The sequence below is a fragment of the Lampetra fluviatilis genome, chromosome 15 (genome assembly GCF_964198595.1).
Source record: "Lampetra fluviatilis chromosome 15, kcLamFluv1.1, whole genome shotgun sequence".
Classification (NCBI taxonomy): Eukaryota; Metazoa; Chordata; class Hyperoartia; order Petromyzontiformes; family Petromyzontidae; genus Lampetra; species Lampetra fluviatilis.
The window spans coordinates 9,115,803-9,136,417 of record NC_136289.1 but is presented as its reverse complement, the minus strand read 5'-3'; the positions used below and the strand labels follow the sequence as shown (position 1 = coordinate 9,136,417).

Here is a 20,615-nt window from a genome sequence, read left to right as displayed (position 1 = left end):
TCAAACAATATATTTGACTAAAGAAGCGTGGGGTTGCCTTAATACAACGGTGGTATAACAACTTTGGAACTTCAAAATAAACGTAATTAATATGCTAATTGCAGCTTTAGTCTGGTCCTGGATCCCTCGATTCAACATCCTACAATGACCAGCGTGGTGAAGTATGGTCAAACATCCCCAATGACCCATATATCGTTGAGACTAACTGTGGAGTGGCAGCCAATGGAGGGAAACGCTCTCGAGAGAATGTCCACCACAGAGATGGAGCAATGAAATCAGATCGTTGCGCAGGCCCGAGACGGATTGCTGCGTGGCGAGGCCATGAGATATGGTGGCGACTTGGTAAAGCCTTCATCAATAGTGCATTGCTCGTGCGTGGCTGCGATGGTGGTGGTGGCGGTGGTGATATGTGTCTGTGCCATTAATTCAGCTCACCCCTGCAACCACCAATGGCCACGACATTCACCACAATGCTAAAAAAAAATGTAATTGACTCTGGAGTTGGATCTCAACAATCATCGAATCACCGGGGTGGGTGGGTGGGTGAGGGGTCAAACTTTAACCCTCTAGATCCCGCCTATAGGAATACGTGATGTCCACCGTAGGCTCTGGACCACCAGTGAAGAGGTAAACGCAGCGCGAACCCCCCCCCCCCCCCCCCCGTGTTTGAGCACGGGCACACGTCAGACTTTTCAAATACACAACTGCAGCAATGTCAGCCGTGATTGGAGCCCAATATCAGCTGTCACACAAACCCCTTTTATTTATGAACAGGCACGCCTCATTAGCAGAGGTCGGCAAAGGTCACTTGGCAGTATGGACCCCCCCTCCAACTCTCTCAAGTTCAAGGGCCCTTTTACCAACATGACCTGCAGGGCTGCGTGCAGGAGGCACGAGCTGGGTTGGATGAATGAGGAAGGGGCTCGTCTGGGAGGGTGGGGGTCTGGGTGAAGGGGGGAGTTCCAAGGTTTCTCTTAATGATGCTGACAGACGGCCACAGAGGGGCACAATCTGTCGTTTATTTTTCACTTGCCATGGACAGATTTTTATCCTATTGGCGATACCGTGTTGATATGGGTATATCTGGTTCCAAGCCATTTTGGTCCCCAGCTATGCTGTATATAATTACTGCACGTGTGTACGTGAGTGTGTGTACATGGGGGAGGAGAGGCAGTAGTAGAGTGGTTAGCGCAAGGCGCTATGAACCCAGCGGCCTGAGTTTAATTCCTGACGTTGGCTAATTTGAGTGGCAAGTAATATCTTAACCTGGTCCTGAGTCTTCCGTAGGTCAACTCAGAATTAAAATAAAGTCATGGTGCGACGTGAACACATCAGCGCTGAGGAGACAAAATAAACCAGGCCCTGGTGCTAGCCACACCATCCCCTCATGCACCGTTTAGGCCTCAATAGGTGCTCGCCAACAACACTTGCTCTGACAATATATACGGCGATGTAGCAATGTGTGTCTGTATGTACATACCCATGAAATATTTGTAAACATTTATATCTATATAAAGTACTGCATTTTTATTGAATGTACTTTACAGACAATATTAAAATAACTGAAATAGCTGCCATTCGCCACAGCACTTGTACCAAGCTAGGTGCACTTTGAGGCCACTTGGAGTGTCTAAGGCTCGCTGTATATTTATGTATTTATATCCACACACATGTACACACATCATTGTGAATGGACGGTCTAAGGTTCTGTTGACCTAAGTTGATTCCTCCAGGCCAATCTGCCAAGAGGCAATACCTGGCACAGTGAGTGATCGCATATCGTGCACATATAAATTACACTGACAAATGCAATTTTTAAAGAATTTGTTTCACAGTTTATATATTTCTTTTACCAACTTGGGCCATTTAAGACAATGATTAATTTGATTGCGATGCAATGATGGCATTTGTGGCCCCTCCATTTCTGCCAACTCATGAAATTTTAAAGAGATCATCAGTTCGGGGTAGCATTACAGGCAGGCTGTGGCATTGACAGATCCCTCTAATAGCAGGAGCGAGAGGGCAGTGGCTCGCCACTACTCGCCCTCAGCACTCGCTCGCCCAACCCCTTCGATGCCCCAAGACTGACCTCCCTGGGACGGGCACGGCTCCTGAGACGCAGAGGAGAAGCCTCGGGGCCCCGGGGCTCCGAGGCTCCGGGGCTCAGAGGCTAAGGCGGGGGGCCATGCAGCCGGAGCCCGGGTCAGGAGAATGCGACACCGCGGCGATTGCAGTGGCTATCAAGTTCAAGAATGGGGCTCCGGTTGCCGCCGCCGCCACCGCCGTGACGAAGGGGGTGCTTCTTGAGGTCAAGACCGGTGGAGGTGGGATCGGTTACGGTGTGATGCCAGAAGGCCAGGCCCCGCCAGCGTTGGGGCATGGGGGCCCCATTCTTGCTTGGGGTCTGGGTGGGAGGAGGAGGAGGAGGAAAGGGGTGGGGTGTAGGGCAGTGGCAGCGGTGGTGATGAGTGAGTCCGAGGGCTGGGGTCACCGACGAACAAAAGCGACAACTCCCACTCGGTCGCTTGCGAGGACCGCGCCGTCGATCTGCAATCACGGCGGTGAGCGGTTTGGTGAGCGTGCGACCGGAGGCGTTCAGACTAATGGGGAAAGGAGGATATCCATCGACGCCGTATCAAGCTGTACCTCATTCACAGGGGCATTGCATACGTGAAACAATGCGTTTCTTTCCTTAAGGATAATATTGATGAACTGATATGATGTGTATCTATTTTTAAATAGTCGTTATTTTATATTGGACTCGTGTGCAATGTACGTACGCTCGTCCTGTATATGCTATCCAATACAATCTTTATTACACCAGGTAATGACAAAAATGTAAATATGGTCCTGTTCACAAGGGTAACCTGGGGCATTCAAATTGTTATATTATACAAAATGATATCATAATTTACAACTCTTTGTCAATCTACTACTAGAAGAAGACCCTCCCCTAGGCAAGGTCAGGATTTGGCCATACGTCACCATTCTGGTCTGCGCGGGTTGGTGAAGGAGGAATCCAGGACGGGTTCAGATATCACTTGGCACTGATGTCAGCCGTGGCTGAGATGAGAGTGCAAGGTGTTCACCACTGCACCACCGTTCCACCCCACGTTCAAAATAATGTTATGGAAATTGCATTTCATACAAAGAAGCCCATGTCTTTTTTTGTTGTTAAAATAGCACAAAATGTTCTTAAATATTTTCAACACTCCTGACTTTTATCATCAAAGGTATTCCGGGGCTAAATCAGCCGTGTGCACCAAGGGTTTGTGCATAAATGCAGTAGGTGGGACAACGTGTATACGAATATAAATCTTGTATGTATACAAATTCCGCTTTTAAGGTGTCATTGTACATGTGTCACGGTTGTTCTCCCCAAACAGTAGCACATCCTAAAGCATTTCTTCACGTTACGTCTACTCACCGTTTGAGCATGCGGCAACACTAATAGTAGGGTGGGGCTACAGCACAGTTGCTTACACACTGCGTCATGAACTCGGCAACCTGAGTTCAATTCCTGGCAGACGGCGAACGTCAGTGGCGAGCGAAAGCTGCACTGGTCCTTTTTCTAACCCATCCCCACTTCACAAACTGAGCAGCGTGGTGAAATATGGTCTAACAACCCCAACTACTGACAAGACATGGTGAGGCCGTTATCCAGCAAAGGGCCATTAATTATGATTATTTATATTGTCTTGTGAAATGTACATCACGTGGTGAAACCAATGACAATTTCACATCTCTATTGGCCAGTCCAAGAAGAGCTACTTAGGTGACCCAGGGTCAAACGAAGAGAACAACCTCCACATTCAGAACATTTACTCTTGGGACATAACGCACAAATTCTGAGGCTTGACCACGCTTTGCTCTCAGTGCGACAAAATCGGTTTTGCAGGAGACGCACTGGCCACAGGAACTAAAGGCCTCTCGCCATTGTACCTCATTTGCCTGTGAAAAATATGATAATTGTTTTTTTACACTTTTATCTGGCAACAAAACTGACACCTTTTTCACGAGGAGTCATGTTTGCATAGACCATAATACCTGCAGTCGTAATCAACTTCAAGCGCAGTGCATACATTATCAGAGTTATTTTTTTCGTTTGCATTATGACTGCAGGTATTGTGGTCTATGCAAACATGACTCCTCGTAAAATTAACCCGTAAAAACAAAGTTTTTCACTATAAATCCTTTATATGCGTGGCGGTTAGAGTCCTCTTGTTCTCTGGCTTGAGATGGCTGCCACCTATGGGTCAGATGATTGTCTGCCAGCATTAAGCAATTGGTAATTAAATATTTTTAAAAAAATTCCATAAACAGTGTAAAATTTGGAAAAAAATTTTTACTAAAATTAATTGTCACGCACAACGAGTCTGTGTGGAAAATGTCAGCTCGATTGGATCACGGGAAGTGGGTTAAAAAACGACCGAAAGATTTGCGCGGTCGTAAGCGCGCAAGCACGCAAGCACGCAAGCACGCAAGCACGCAAGCAAGCGAACTTAATATAAAGGATTTTAAAAAAGGTGTCAGTTTTGTTGCCAGAAAAAATGGTAAAAAACCAATTATCATAAAGGCCTCTCGCCCATCGCGACGTAGAGAGGCCCCTCGCTCTGACCCCGTCCCACCGTCGCTGCCCTCCCAGGCTCCCTCGCCGCGGCAACGAAGTCGCGGCCCCTGTCTCATACCCGGGGCGCGGCACCACGACTTACGACCTCCGATTTGGGCCATTCGTCATCGCCGCGCGCCCTTTGCCCCCACCGCGCACGACCTCTCGCTCACCCCGAATCATGAGGGTCATGGGATTAAGCTGTCTCGAGCACAGTTATCGACAGCTCTCTGTATTAAAGGAATTACAGTTCCGTCCGGGCCTGCCTGACAACGCCTCTCACTTCTGGGACCGCTGAAATCGGCCTGGCTCATGTCGTAATGCGTGCCGAGACCCCCAAGCTAAAGGAGCCCTGTACATGCTGATGTTATTTGTTTTTTTTTTCGTAAACTCGCATGCAATGAATTGTCGGCCTCGGAGTGCGGCACGCAGTGGAGGATCGCTCTCCGTAATCTACTTTTTTGGGGGGAATCTGATCTGGAATCTCTCATGTACTTAACGCTCTAATGGATGCGCCTTGTCTGTCCTCTCATACCGTTCAATTGAGACCTATACATATTTAAATCATAAGGAGATCATGGAAGTGCAAAATAATATTTTGGTTGTCATGATTTAAACAAAGAGCCGCATTATTGCTTCACAGCAGTGCCACAATTCGTTAATAATATCTTCCCGTAAATTGTTATTTCAAGTACCATTACGCTAATATGGATCGGGAGCACCACGCGTGATTAATTTTGATTTGAGCATCACGGTATGGACACGTATTTACGAAAATGATTTGAGCCGTCATTAGAGTGCGTGTAGGTCACGACCTTGCCTTGCCCGTCTCCTGAACGCCCACTCCCTTAGCCTCCCCCCCCCCCCCACATTCTCCTCCTCCCTTGCTCATGTCATTCCCAGAATCCATGCCCCCGTTTCTGTGCCGTCCGTGCAACGTTGACAACATCGGCCGGCGTCCGGGGGGACGCGGTTTAATTACACTCGGCGCGACTCGCTTACGCTGCACAGTCCGGTCTTGGGCGATCATTACGGAGCAGCGCTACCGTTTTTTAAACAAGTTTCCGCGGCAAACTCTGGCGCATTTGGTCGGTGGTGAAGGGTTTTTTTTTTTTTTGGGAGGTTGCCTGCTCCCGTGCGCATTTCGCGTTTAAATAGCAAATGCTCGTGAAAGATCCACGTGGAATTCGACAAATCGCGACGTTGTTAACCAATCGGCGCCAATAAAATGTATAAATTAATAAGATGTGTGTTCTCTCGTGCGCGTCTCGGGCGGCAGTGCGGGAGCGAGCGCGAAACTTTACGCGATATCCGCCGAGCACCTCGGGCCAATTCTTTAGCCCAATTCACCGCAGATGAGCGCCACTGCACCACGGGTAAAAGCTCTCAATTTTACAGCCTTCCGTTCACACCACGAGAAAGTAGCATTAACACTTAGGGGACCGCTGAATAATTTACCAGAATAAACTTTCCTGCAGCATGTTTGTTTCTGATGCTTGTTCAGTAATCTATGCAATTCTATCGAGTCTCACGCTGAAAACATATGTTTTTAATTTCCTAGGATTCCTACAAAAAATCGAATTAATGGGGGTCTTCGACAATTACAATGATTTTTTGTTGTTGAAGAATGTAACCTTTTGTGCAGCTGGTTGACCGCGTGCCCGCCAAGTCATGAATGCGGAAATTGAGCAGCAACATCCCACGGCACAGACGGCTCTGCTGTCCCAGCCAAAGGCGTCGCTCCGGCAATTGAGAAAGTGACCAAACAATATCGTCAGCGCGCAATCAATCAATCAATGCCTTTGTTTAGAACCAGGTGAGAGCCTGTTGGGCTAAAGATCTCTACTTGACACTGGGCATCCGAAAACCTGACGGAGCGCCCCTGGGGGAGGGCCTTTTAAACGTGCAGTGGCCTTTTTGGCCTTTGTGCATTTATTTTTCATGTTTCCTTTAGCGCGTGTGTCTGTATTAAATCACAATCGCCATCACTTTTCATACAAACAGATCACCAATGAGGGGATCTTTCTTATTGGGGCATTGTAACCCTTCGTGGTATTTAGAATAATGTCAGGCCCAATTCCAAAAGCATCACGGTCTGAATTGTACCCGTTCGTGGCTTGTGATCGCCCAAGCCTCAACTTGCCGATGCACTTAATGAGACAACGTTTTCCTTTAGGCTCTGAGGAAAAGTAGCGAGAGAGAAAAAAAATCAAGAAAGGATACGAGAAGAGAATTTCAGATGACGCAAAGGAAGGGGGCATGGTGCACCGGACTGGCAGTGCGCCGGCGTTAATCTTCCGTTAATTGAGCCGCACCGAGCACAAGGCAGCCACCGCACGGTGGGCTGGCAGAACCGCGGTGATTGTGGTGAACCCGGGGAGAGTGGGCGAGCGATGCGTGGCGGACCACACGGGCACCCTCGCCGCCGGGTTTTTCCCCCTTCCACCTACCCGGCCGTCCGGTGGTCTTGAGTGGCAGTGCGAGGGGAGGGGACAAGGGGCGATAGCTGCAGGAGGGGTGGGGGGGGAGAAAAACCAGCGGTGTTTGCGCTGCAGTTAGAACTCAAGCAGGGCTGGATTATTATGCTAATGAAGAAGAGCAAGATTGCCTCCCCCCCCCGCCCGCCACCTCTTCCTCATTTCTCTGCTAAAAAGTCAGGCAACCCGCCCCGCCGGCCCCAGCACCACACAGCAACCTGCACCCCCCCCCCCCCCGCTTCTCGCAATAAACAGGAGCAGCTCTTCCCCTCTTCCCAGCTGGATCCCAGGCCATTAGCCAGCCTCCCCGGGCGCGTGACCACAAGCGCAGCTGCGCACTGGTGTCGGGGCCGGGCCAAGCGGGCCGCGTGGCCGTGGTGGTGGCGGCGATGGTGGCGACGGCTCAAAGCGGCGATCCAGAGCGCCTTCCTTGGAGGTGGGGTTAGTGGATCGCGCAAAGATGGAATTGTGTGCGCGTGGGGGGAGACACCCCGTTGCGTTGGCCGCGTGCGGTGCCAAAGACGTTCAACGTGCGTGCATTCTGTAGGAGATGGAGTAACACGGTAGGCGACATTGCAGCCTTCATATAACACTGCTGGATGAAATTCATGGGGGTTATTTGGGCGTAGTTCACTGGACTTTGGCATTGCAGGTTGGTGAACGGGAGGCCTGGGACTGGTTCAGATATCACTTTCCGCTGACATTAGCCATGGCCAGGACTCAAACTGCAGCATCGCTCCCCCACAAGTACAATAGGCATGAGATGACGCATCCATTGGTTTAAAATGGGTGCTTATATTCACATGCATCCACTTGTGTGTGTGAGAACCGGATATGTTATTTTTGCCATGCACGTTGTTGTTTTGTTGATGAACCCCGATTGAAGGGTTTATTAGATTTCAGTGTACTTCAAAATAAACTGAACTGCATGGATTCGCTTGATCGCTCTAGCCACTAGAGATTCTACATTCACCACGGTGTTGGACAAGAGTTTTCTCCAATCAAATCTGCTACCCCCCCACCACCACCCCAAATTGCGACGACGATTCGTTGAGACATTTTCCGATGTGCGCCTTCTCCAGACGACCGGGCTTCCTTCTTTGTGAAAACATTCCCGGTAAAGAATGTGCTCGTTGTTTTTTGAGCAGCGAGGGGAGTGGGTGGCACTTACACGAAGGCTGTGAACTTCAGGGTTGCAAGGTTCTGGTCTCAATCTCGGATTCCACGCGGCTGGGAGTAGTGCTCAGAGAACACGCTGTCTGTCGGCTGAGACACAGTGTCAACTGTTCCATCTGCTTTGCTCCCTATCGTAAGATATTCTACACAATTGCAAGTAATTCTGAAGTGCGGCAGATTGACATGCAGGGTGTATACCTATTGGAGTAGATGTTGAGTAAGATTAAAAATAAAGAACTTAGTGATGTAAATAATAGGTGGAGGAGCGGTGGCGCAGTGGTTATCGCGCTGGTGTTTTGAACACGGTGGCTTAAAGTTTGAATCCTGACCACGACTAAGATCAGTGGCGAGCGATATCTGAACCGGTTCTGGGCCCCCTCTCCACCAAACTGAGAGCATGGGGAGGCTTTCAACCACCAGGGTACTTATAATAGCCTCAAATTATTATTAATGATTTTCAAGATTAACCAACAATATTTTTATAAAGATTTGTCAACTCAACTTGCGGAATTTTCCTTCCCAGTTCTGCTTTGCTTGAGACGTGCATAGGTGCACATGAGGTCAACAAAAGGGATTTCGTATCAATACCGAAAATACATATTTAATTTTCATTTGTCCAACAATAGCATGTTTACATCAATAACTGGGATAGCGGTTAAAATCCATATTAAATTCTCTATTGACATTCAATAATAAGGAAGAAAAAGCCTTGCTTTGTTATTGTAAACACCAATTGTAATCACTGAAACGGCAAAAAATTGATCGATATGAAGTAGATGTGGGCAGTGTAGTTGAATGAGAAATATGGCTCAGGATGCACGGCCCCTTTGGGTCAGGGTAAACAAAGTGACGGTTTGCTGAAAGAATAAAGATTTTGATCGGCGTATATCAGCCGCTTCGACGCGTGGATCAGAAACACGGACATTGACATATAGTGTATTGAGAAGCCCCTGGATCTATTAGGAATCCACTGGATCTATGCACTTTTAAATCTCGATTGAAAACTCATTTCTGTAGAACTGCTTTTTGTGTGTTTAGTTTGTTGTCCTTCCCCCGCGCCTCCAATTAGCACGGTTGGCTACGTACGGTGCGAAAGAAGCTCAACGTACACACGTGCAGTCGATGAAAGGTGCACAAAGATACATCGATGATAGACATGCTTGGAATGTATACTCTTAGTTCTTTCGGTAAAGTCACGTAGGTAAAAAAAAAAAATTTTTTACCTACATGACTTTACCGAAAGAACTAAGAGTATGAATCCTTGCAGTCACGAAAGCTTCAAATCTAGAATGCTTGGAATGCCTCTCTCTATGTGCCACGTCCTTTCTCGAAGTCGTGGGCGATCGTCGCCCTTATTCCATTCAACTCCGTCTGTGACATTTACTCAAGAACGCTGCATCGGATACTCCCACCAGTTGCACGCAATTGTTCAAACTGATTACGCCACTGGCTTTCTCGTACCTGTGATTTCTGTTCCAGTCAAAAACATCACATTGCAATGATGCTAACGGATGTAAAAAATGTAAAAACGGGGGAACACAAATGCCCGAACGTGCACAGCTGAAGGATGCATTGCGCCCGGAAGGAAGAGTGAGTGTGCTTGAGAGCCGAATGGCTCACAGAGCCATACCAAATAAATTTAAGTGAAAATCCAAAAACTGAAACTGAGAAGCGGGGATGATTGCCGGTGGTCAAGACTGACGACAGAGTTGCAGCTGAGCGAGGGAACGCACCCAGGAGGAGATGGAACGATGAGATCCAGCTCACGGGCAAGATCGAGATCGATTATCTGCATCGCATTAACGTGAGAGATGGCGCCGGCCTGGACAGGCCTTCAGTCAGCAGTGGATATACCATGCTGCCACATGGGAGAGTTGAGGGGGGCAGTGTTATTGACACACGTGTTGAAATCTTCGTTACGTGCGCTTGTGTACAAACTGCCGATGCACAAATGCGGTGCGTTTCACACGAGTGTTGTGCTAAGCTTGGGATGAGAGTCTGCACACTGACGATGCACAGGATACTATTGTCGCTCCCGCGTTAACAAATTACAGCCCTACGTGCGTTGAACTTCTTTCGCACCGTACGTAGCCAGCCGCGCTAATCGGAGGTGCGGGGGAAGGAAACCAAACTAAACGCAAAAAATCGGTTGTCAACAAATTAGTTTTCGTTCGAGATTTAAAAGTGCACGGCTCCAGTGGCTTCCGATATCGGAATGAAGAACGTTCCGAAAGAAAACCCCAAGATGATTATTCGTCACGCTTCGCTTCACTATCTCCTGGGATTCTTGGAAGCATGTTTCAAAAATAGTAAATTAGATATTTCATGTTTCATTTAATGTTTAATTAAATATCTGATTAAAACAAACACGCCGTGACTTCCACTCGACATCCCTCAATTCGCTCCCCGAGTTTCCGTGTAAAGTGGCAGGCGCGCATTACTTATTTATTGTTATTTGGTAAAGTGGCTGGCTCTTCGCATGACTTAAGTGCTACTTGTATCCACCAAAAACATCATCATTTTCCCCCTCTTCCAAGCACTAACAACCATTCGTCTCGATGCGCGTTAAATGACAACGCATTTGCTGGATCGACTGCATCGCGTGCGACGTAACTGAACGAGTCGTTTGAGTATGCTACTCTTACAGCCTCCGTCAATTAACTGCTGGATGGAGGCCTGCTCATGCCACGTTGATTATGACGGCCGTTTGGGTATCCTTCGCCCACATTTGCCTCTGCGGTTTGAATAAAAGGCCTCGGGATCGCTTCAGACATGACACGCCACCCATGTTTTCCCAGAACTGAACTTGAGTTGCCGGGTCCTCCCCTCCGTCTCCTCTGAAGAAGGGCCATCGCCTGAAACGTCGGCCGATTGTGAAGTATATTTTGAGAGGAAATGCTATGAGGTGGACGTGGTGATAATTGTTTTGTTCTATTTCTTTTAGATTGCGAACAAACTTGCCAACAGGAGTCGTCCTGCAACTTGTAAAAACAATTTATTTGCAGAACAAAGAAGCCTCGATTTCTTCTTGGTTCTTTCGGCAAAGTCACGTAGAAGGGAAATAATAAAATAATAAAAATAAAACATAATACAATACAATTCTCACGACGTTTCGGCCACAACGCACGCAGCCGTCCTCAGGTGAAGAACAGGTCTGTCGGAAAGACAGCGTCTGAATTTTATTATTTTATTATTTCTCTTCTACGTGACTTTACCGAAAGAACCAAGAAGATGAATCCCTGCAGTCACGAAAGCTTTAAATCGAAAAATAAAAGCCTCTATTTGTCTGCGAAAATTCATTTCACTCCCCGTGCCCGTGTGGCGTTCGTGGCCTGGCGACTGAGGGGACGCCGAACGCGCCCCACGTGTTCCCGGGGCGCGCGTGCCCCCCGCGTGGCCGCGTGCGGGAATCTACGGGGGTCATTTCCCTGCTCACAGTGCCCTCTACCGATCGCGCTTGGGTTGGTGCCAACTGCTGCAGCTTGTCCCCCCCCCCCCCCTTTGCTGCACCCCAACCCACCCAACGCACTCACTCATCAACAAAGACAAAGATCCCCCACCCCCCCCCCCAGGTATAGCCTGAACAGACTGTAGGGGCAATTGCTGTAAGCGAGCACCTGTAAAGGCCGCCACGTGCACACGAGGGGCTGGGTGGCCAACACCACGAGCGGCCGTCTTTGTCTCCCCAGTGGCGATGTGTACACCGCACCAGGTACTCAGTTGAGGCTGAGTCGACCTAAGGGAGGCCCAGGACCGGTTCGGATAATCCTCACTGCTGTTGGCCGTGAGCAGGGAATCGAACACGGGTCGCAGGGTTCGTAGCGCAGCGCGCTCACCGCTACACTACCCGCTACACCACCGCTCCCCAATCATCAACAACAACAACCGCCATTCGCCACTAAGTGGCGGTGACGTCACCACGACGCTTGTGCCAGGCCATGTGCGCGCACATGCTCAGCACACCGGACCCTTCCCCACATCTAATTCCGTTCGCCAGTCCTCCCTGCAGTGCGTCGGGGTTGGTGGGCTCAGGGTTGCAGCATCCCGTAAACCCTCCCAATCCACCTCGCCCTGCAACGCAGCATCACTCCTTCTCCTGCTGTCTCTCCAATCCACAATCTCCACTGCCACCTTCGATCTGCCCGTACGCTTGCACACACACACACGCGCGCACGCCGCAGAAACACGGCTGTTTCTACCAGATCTCGTGGCAGTCAACCCCTCTTAGCAGAAGCCGTGGTAAAGTGTGACAGGGCTGCGGACGGTAATGAAATGACTAATGGGAGTGTTGAGCCTGATTTTAATAATTTAGCGATTTAAACCCGGTAATTATGCGCCACTGAGCAACCTCTGCTCTGCCTTTTTTTTTCTCCCGCTCGTTTTCGCCCCGTCACTAAATATTTATGAAAAATGAGCGTTTCCGTAACAGCTCGCCAATGGGTTATAATGCGCTTTGGCAAAAAGGTTAACGTGTGACCTTTAAACTCTTTTCGGTTATCGCGCACTTTTTAGCGAACTGAAACGCATCATTATTTATTGTTCGAGCTGACGGCTCCAATGCTGAAAGCAATCCAGAATCAAACTCCTGTTCTGGCAGATCCCATCGGTTTCTGTAAATGTGGAGCCAAAGTTCACGTTGCAATTACCTGCGCGATGAAACGTAACATACACATTTCAATTTAGTTCAAAACAAGATAAATAGTGGACTCGCAACTGATGCGCCTACTGGTAAAACGCCTTAATGAAAATCAATTGTGCTGTACACGTTGCAACAGCAAAAAAATGTGTGCGGGGTTTTTTTTTTACTCGGATTACAGTCAGTCGATGGCCACGTCACGTGGGGTGGTGGGGTGGAGTGTGGATACTCCCACTCGTTTACAATGCTTCTGGTCAACGTGAAAGAGTAGGCCAATTACTTTCGAGAGGGGCTCTACAGAACAGCCTCTAGTGTAGGCCTTTCTGCCAGCACGGGTACACCTTAATGATCTCAGTTTTACTGGCATTACGTTTGAATACAAGTGCGAATTGTGAGACAATCGAGGTTTAATATATTTTTTTTCACCCCATCGTTCACATTTTGCAACGTGAAAACAAACAAAAAAATAGCGGTCACGCTTACAAGTCTCCGACGCTCTATTGTCATTCCTAACGGGCCCATCACGGCTTTCTCATCGCGCGCGGTGTGCTTTTCAAAGATGCCCATCAGGGATTCATATCGCAGCCCAATCACTTTGTAGCTCAGGTGGAGAGGAGGAGATGGACACATGTGGCGGTGGGGAGAACGGGGTGCTCCAAAATGGAGCTCCCTGCGCTACCTGAAATTTGCGAAACCGTTTTCGGCCAGCTCAGGGGGGGGGGGCAAACCCTTTGTGTGTGTGTGCCTGTGCGCGCGCGCGCGTGCGTGTTTGCGTGCGCGCGCGCGCGCGCAGCGGAGCGGCTTGAGGGAGAGAGTCAATTTCCAGCGCCGGGCCCGTCACAATGCGTAAGCGCCGCCCATACATGAATTGCTCTTGGGAGGACGCTCGTACGTGCACATCCACGCGTGCAAGTGCACGCACTTTCACGCCACGTACGCGTCCGCGCAGAAAGATAAAGATCCCCCATACAGCCGTAATAGTCCTTTGGGGCAAGTGCTGTTAGCGAGCACCTCTGAAGGCCGGCACGGCACGGCACGCGAGGGAGTGGGTGGCCAGCACCCCGCCCGACCCCCTTTGTCTCCCCAGTGGCGATCTTGACACACCGCACCAGGCACTCATTTGAGGCTGAGTCGACCTAGGGGAGGCCCGGGACCGGTTCAGAAAATCGTCACCGGAGTTGGCAGTGAGCGGGAATCGAACCTGGGTCGCAGGGTTTATAACGCAGCGCGCTAACCGCTACACCACCGCTCCTCAAACACGCACACACACATTTACTGACACACACACACATACGCGTTCACAGGTGCCGCCCAGGAAAATGTATTGTTTCTTCTCTCTTTATTTGTTTTGCGCCCCGAGACATCTCTGACAAAAAAAAGCCACCCCCCATTTCCCTGCTGACAGCCCCTAATGGACGGGCTAGGAGAGATGTCCGGCTTTCTGAAGAAGGAGCAAAAAAAATCGCATCGCCGTGTCATTTCTCTTCGCGTTTAATGGATCATGCGGTTCTTCTTCACCCCGAGTCACAAATGGGCCTCGAGAGTTCGTGGATGCTTCACGGCCGCTGGGAAAATGATGCCCGGTGTCGACAAAATGTTTACAAAGTTTGCAATTAACAGAGGTGTGGACTCGAGTCATGTGACTTGGACTCGAGTCAGACTCGAGTCATGAATTTGATGACTTGCGACTCGACTTGGACTTGCATAACAATGACTTTGTCCCACCTATGAGATGTGGACTCGAGTCATGTGACTTGGACTCGAGTCAGACTCGAGTCATGAATTTGATGACTTGCGACTCGACTTGGACTTGCATAACAATGACTTTGTCCCACCTCTGGCAATTAATAACACCAACAACAACAACAACACTGGAGTGGAGGATGGCAGCCTTTACGCGGCCCCACTCTGTCGGGTGTGAAATCACGACGACTGCCGTCAACGCGGCGACCGTACATCGATCATCGATCTCCCGGTCTCCAGAGCGACAGCACGAGACGACGACAATATTTTACGAGCAGATTTTCACAGCCAATGTAACGATCACGGTATACAGTAGGGTGGGTAGAATAATACATAGTGTAATATTACAATGTATAGTCTAAGGTATAGGGTGGTGTATAATAATGCTGTATATATCTTCTTGGTTCTTTCGGTAAAGTCACGTGACTTTAACGAAAGAACCAAGAAGATGAATCCCTGCAGTCACGAAAGCTTTAAATTGAAATGCAGTATATAATTTAATGTTGGGTTTGTCTATGGCAGTATATAGTACGGGGTATATCCGTGTGATGTAAGAAAAAAAGTTTAGCTGGAGGCATGTTATATTTTTTGCGACGTAGAATTGTAATGTATGACTTACTGTTAGTAGCTCAGCTTATTGGAGAGTATATTGAGTATATTGATGATATTGATGTAGTTTATATTTATGTTTTTTACGTGGTGGTTTGGCTGCTGCAGCTCCTTACTATTAAAATTCCCTCCCTTTATTACTGCTAATCCTTCTTCCTCCCTTTATTACTGCTAATCCTACATAATACACGAGCATAATATGAGAGACCCCCCCCCCACCACCACCTACACATTCCACAAGTAGTGACTAATCCCATATATGCATTTGCCATAAATATGCTAAATTCCTTTGTTGATATGCAAATTCCTTTGTCAAGGCGCCCACCTCCTCCAACCCAGCTTAAATATACGCTGCCAAGCCTGGTGGTGTTCATTCAGACGCTGTCTTTCCGACAGCCCTGTTCTTCACCTGAGGACGGCTGCTTGCGTTCTGGCCGAAACGTCGTGAGAATTGAATTATGTTTTATGTTTATTATTTTATTATTTCCCTTCTACGTGACTTTACCGAAAGAACCAAGCAGATGAATCCCTGCAGTCACGAAAGCTTTAAATCGAAATTTAGATCATGGATGGCCCTCCTGTCAGTTCACTGCTGGATGAAGGTCTCCGTCGGTGTTTACTACCACCGTGCTGGTGCAATGTGCGGTTGCTGAAGAGGGTGTGCAGGATGGTTCAGGTTTCACTCGCCACCTCGTGTTAGCCGCGGTCGGGAATCGAACTGGGGGTCGCGAGGTTCACAGCGCAGTGCGCTCGCTAACGAGTGTGCCACTGCTCCACACCAATATCTGTCGCGGGCTTACTGAACCGCGTTTTACTTGGGGTTTGTCTCCCTACTGGTGACGTTTGGCAGGTGTCTAAATCGCATTCAGAGGGGTAAATAACACAAGGGCTGTTGGAAATCAACTTTAGTTTATACGTGATGTGTGTGCGTATTTATTGAATTAAACTTGCTAGAATTCCATAAGATTGGTGAATTTAAATAAGCCAAATATGCAAATATACCCCATAAAACAATATTACATCATGCCTTCACTATCAAAAAAAATACTATTATATATAACACAACAATATATGTATGATGTAAATATATTCATGATTCTGTAATAAATACCATGAATGCAGTTTAACGCGTAGACTTTCGCGACCAATATCATCCATAATAAAGGTCTTTTTGGGTTAGTTTGCGATTTATGCGATCTAACCCAAAAAAACCCTCTATTTTTAGGTTAGATCGCGATTTACGCAATCTAACTCAAAAACCCTCTATGATGGACCATGAAAGCAATTAACTTTTCCTTAAAACACGAAAGCATGCGCAAGCAATACCTACTATTTTACAGTCGTCATTAAATACGGTTTATAAATTATCATCTGAGGGTTGATTGGGTTATACTTCACTGCTCTGGTCGCGTGCATGGATGCATGTCGTATGTCTGTTCAACGTCTTTCTTTCACACCGTACTTAGCCCAACCGTGCTAATTGGAGGTGGTCAGTGCACATTGGTGACAGGGGCATGCCAGGGTCAGGGTTCAAATATCCGTGTTGGACGAGGTCCATCAGGCTCACGTTAATAAACGTCACCGTTTGACAATCGGCAAATAACTTTCGATTTAAAGCTTTCGTGACTGCAGGGATTCATCTTCTTGGTTCTTTCGGTAAAGTCACGTAGAAGGGAAATAATAAAATAATAAAAATAAAACATAATAAAATTTCGATTTAAAGCTTTCGTGACTGCAGGGATTCATCTTCTTGGTTCTTTCGGTAAAGTCACGTAGAATGGAAATAATCAAAAAATAAAAATAAAACATAATAAAATTTCGATTTAAAGCTTTCGTGACTGCAGGGATTCATCTTCTTGGTTCTTTCGGTAAAGTCACGTAGAAGGGAAATAATAAAATAATAAAAATAAAACATAATAAAATTTCGATTTAAAGCTTACGTGACTGCAGGAATTCATCTTCTTGGTTCTTTCGGTAAAGTCACGTAGAATGGAAATAATAAAATAATAAAAATAAAACATAATAAAATTTCGATATAAAGCTTTCGTGACTGCAGGGATTCATCTTCTTGGTTCTTTCGGTAAAGTCACGTAGAAGGGAAATAATAAAATAATAAAAATAAAACATAATAAAATTTCGATTTAAAGCTTTCGTGACTGCAGGGATTCATCTTCTTGGTTCTTTCGGTAAAGTCACGTAGAAGGGGAATAATAAAATAATAAAAATAAAACATAAAATATTCTCACGACGTTTCGGCCACAACGCAAGCAGCCGCCCTCAGGTGAAGACCAGGTCTGTCGGGGAGACAGCGTTCTATTTTCATTATTTTATTATTTTCCTTCTACGTGACTTTACCGAAAGAACCAAGAAGATGAATACGCAAATATTGCACTCATCGTTTTTTCACATTGATATTGTCCTACCGTGTTAAGGTCTATCAGATGAGAAAAAAACGATGAAAAGATAATAAATACGGGAAAATACGTATAAAAATAATTACTGATTATATTATAAGTGTAACATTTACATCTTTCAACCCTTGGGCATTGTTTGTTTAAACAAAAAGAAAAGCATGGACTGGTTTAGACTTCGCTCAGCCTTATCAGCAGGTTCAGGTCAGTTGCCTTGATTAAACAAACAATGGAGTGCATTGGTCCATCAGCCTGACTTGTTTATGCACTTGAATGTGATTTTCTTGTCGCGTTGAAACAAACAGCATTTCTCTTTATTTTATTATTTGTTTCTTTATTTTATTATTTCTTTATTTATTTTATTCTGCAATCTTGTTGCACGAGCCTCCGCACTCTGCCCAAGAAAGTGCGAAATGATTTTAACATATATTAAGGGAGGCTGTCTGTATGTCACTCCAAACATATTCTTAGGTTTTTTCCGGTAAAGTCACGTAGGTAAAAAAATTAAATTTAAATTAATAAAACTAAAAAAGTTTAGTTTAGTTTAAGTTTATTTTATTAATTTTAATTTTAATTTTTTACCTACGTGACTTTACCGAAAAAACCTAAGAATATGAATCCTTGCAGTCACGAAAGCTTCAAATCTAGAATCACTCCAAACATGTTGCTTATAAAAATGTCGGGACAGGCGCAGTACTGTACCGTCACACCGACTTGATGCACACGTTTTCACATAAGCTTTGGTGTGTTTGATCTGTTATTTCTGGGGCCTTCTATCAGATGCCTCGGTCGGCCTCTGCTCGGTGGGAAGTCTCTCCTCTGCTGCCCCCATTGTCTGAGGCTCCCCCAGTCATCCACACCATCCACTCCCTGCCCCCTGTGCAAATCCAGGCTCATCCCCTTCCATTTTTACCTCTGCCTATAACCGGGCTGCATCTTTCTCTCTAAAAAAAACCTACAAGAATTGTGCCTCCTACTCCCACAGTTGCCAATGTCCCAGCGTCCTATGTGGCGTCTTGAAAATTTTTTGTCGCATTTTTAGACGCTTATATAATTCAAAACTTGAATTGCAATTGTTTTTTTAATGCACCTTGTTTTCGTGCAATGCTTCCATACGCAGATGCTGTTTCTGACTGACTGCCTCTCTTGAGGCAAAGGTCTGCTAACTGGCCATGCGGGGGTGAGGGGAGGTGGGAATAAGAGAGGAATAAAATGTGAAAATGTTGAGATTTTTCCCAACGTTTCCACCGAACGGGAAGGCAGATGTGTGGAACCCTCTTCAGCCTTGCGAAGAATTCCGCACAGGAGAGAGTGTGTGTACGGGCACGCGCGGCTCAGCCTCAAATGAGTACCTGGTACGGTGTGTAAACATCGCCACTGGGGAGACAAAGGCAGCCGGGCGTGGTGCTGGCCACCCACCCCCTCGTGTGCCGTGCCGACCTTCATAGGTGCTCGCTAACAGCACCTTGCCCCAACCGTCTGTTTAGGTTATACGGGGGATCTTTGTTTGCACGCACGAGAGTATGCCGCAGATGGCACGCTGACATCAGCATCAGCCATCCGGCCACATTTAAAAGTGGCATTGTGTAAGCTGACATTGTTTTAAATTATAAATAGGACATTCTGTTCATTATGTTGCTCTATTACAGCTTTGCCCTTGTAATATGTCCAGTGAGGAGTTGGAGTTGCCCAGAGCTTCGCGGAGATGTAAAGTAAAATATATTTGAATACGAAGGAATTTCGCATTCATCTCTTGTGACACTCGCTGGTAAAATTAAAAGCAGGTCATCGGAAAAAAAACTTGCTGCAGTCGGATGTGTTTTGGCAGTTGCACTTTCCGCACAAAATGTTTCCAAAAACACAAAAAAATTGCTGCAGAGGAACACCAACCGAGGGTTGGTGGCATGTCAGAGGAGTTCTGTCACTTTTTGAAATTGTTTTTCTTTGTATATTGACAATTGGGTCCGTGTGCGTGTATGTGAATTAACCGATGGGCGCGTGCTGTTTAAAAAAAAAAGTTACGTATTTTTCAAAGAGCTCGTTCACCCAACATCATATATTTAATCATAGTTGTAAACTTTGCTCTAAGTTTAAAACTATTGTCAGCAACTTCATTCTGAATCTGATTCAGGATGTTCATGTGCAGGATCGTGAGAGTTGGCGAATTGGGGAGGCCTTCATCCAGCAGTGGATTGAACATGATGATGACGATGATGATGATAAAGGGCTTGCTGACAGTTGAATAGAGCTCACCCCTGGAATGTCTCTCAAAGGAAGTATTTTCGGTTGGAGTGCCATTTATCCTTGACTGAAAAATGTAATTGTTAAACCTCTGCTTAATTGAGTATTTTGACGTATATATAGCATACACAATGGCATGACATAATAGCTACTTTGCAGCAAGTTTTGAAATTGGAAAATTAAAATCATAACAATAACAACAACAGCGTAATATTACATGACCAGCTAATTTAATTTTCGTTTTTGACTGGAGTTATTTTAAAACATCTGGGAAGCACGCTTTGACATTTTCGCCGGCGTTGTGCAATAACTTCCGACCTCCACTCGTGTTTATATAAATAAGCGCGTGCACATTTCATACAAAAACTGGAAATTACGCGCGCATTTTAATATTTTAATGCCCGTGAAATGCTTTTAAAAATTTTACAATAGAAACGGCGTGATTTATTATTTACACTTTGGCTAAGTGCCTATTGATGTAATGAACGTGGTTGCTATACGAGTCATGACCGCATTTGCTACGCGCACACATTTTTTTCAGTCCAAGCACAAATGTTTTTTTTTTAATTACGCCGCTGTCAGTAGGAATCCGTCCACCTGTATCTTACTTTATTTAACAAAGAAAAAATTCTAACCTCTAAGGTAATAAGGGCGAAATAAAATAAAAATAAGAGCCTGCATTGTAAGGACACACGTGTGTGTGTGTATGGTGC

General features: G+C 46.5%; 1 protein-coding gene across 1 annotated transcript in view; it reads left to right on the top strand.

Annotated features, from left to right (window-relative positions):
* Window positions 1-20,615, top strand: part of FGB (fibrinogen beta chain) — a 100,232-nt gene that overhangs the window by 17,293 nt on the left and 62,324 nt on the right. The gene's annotated exons all lie outside the window — the stretch shown is intronic.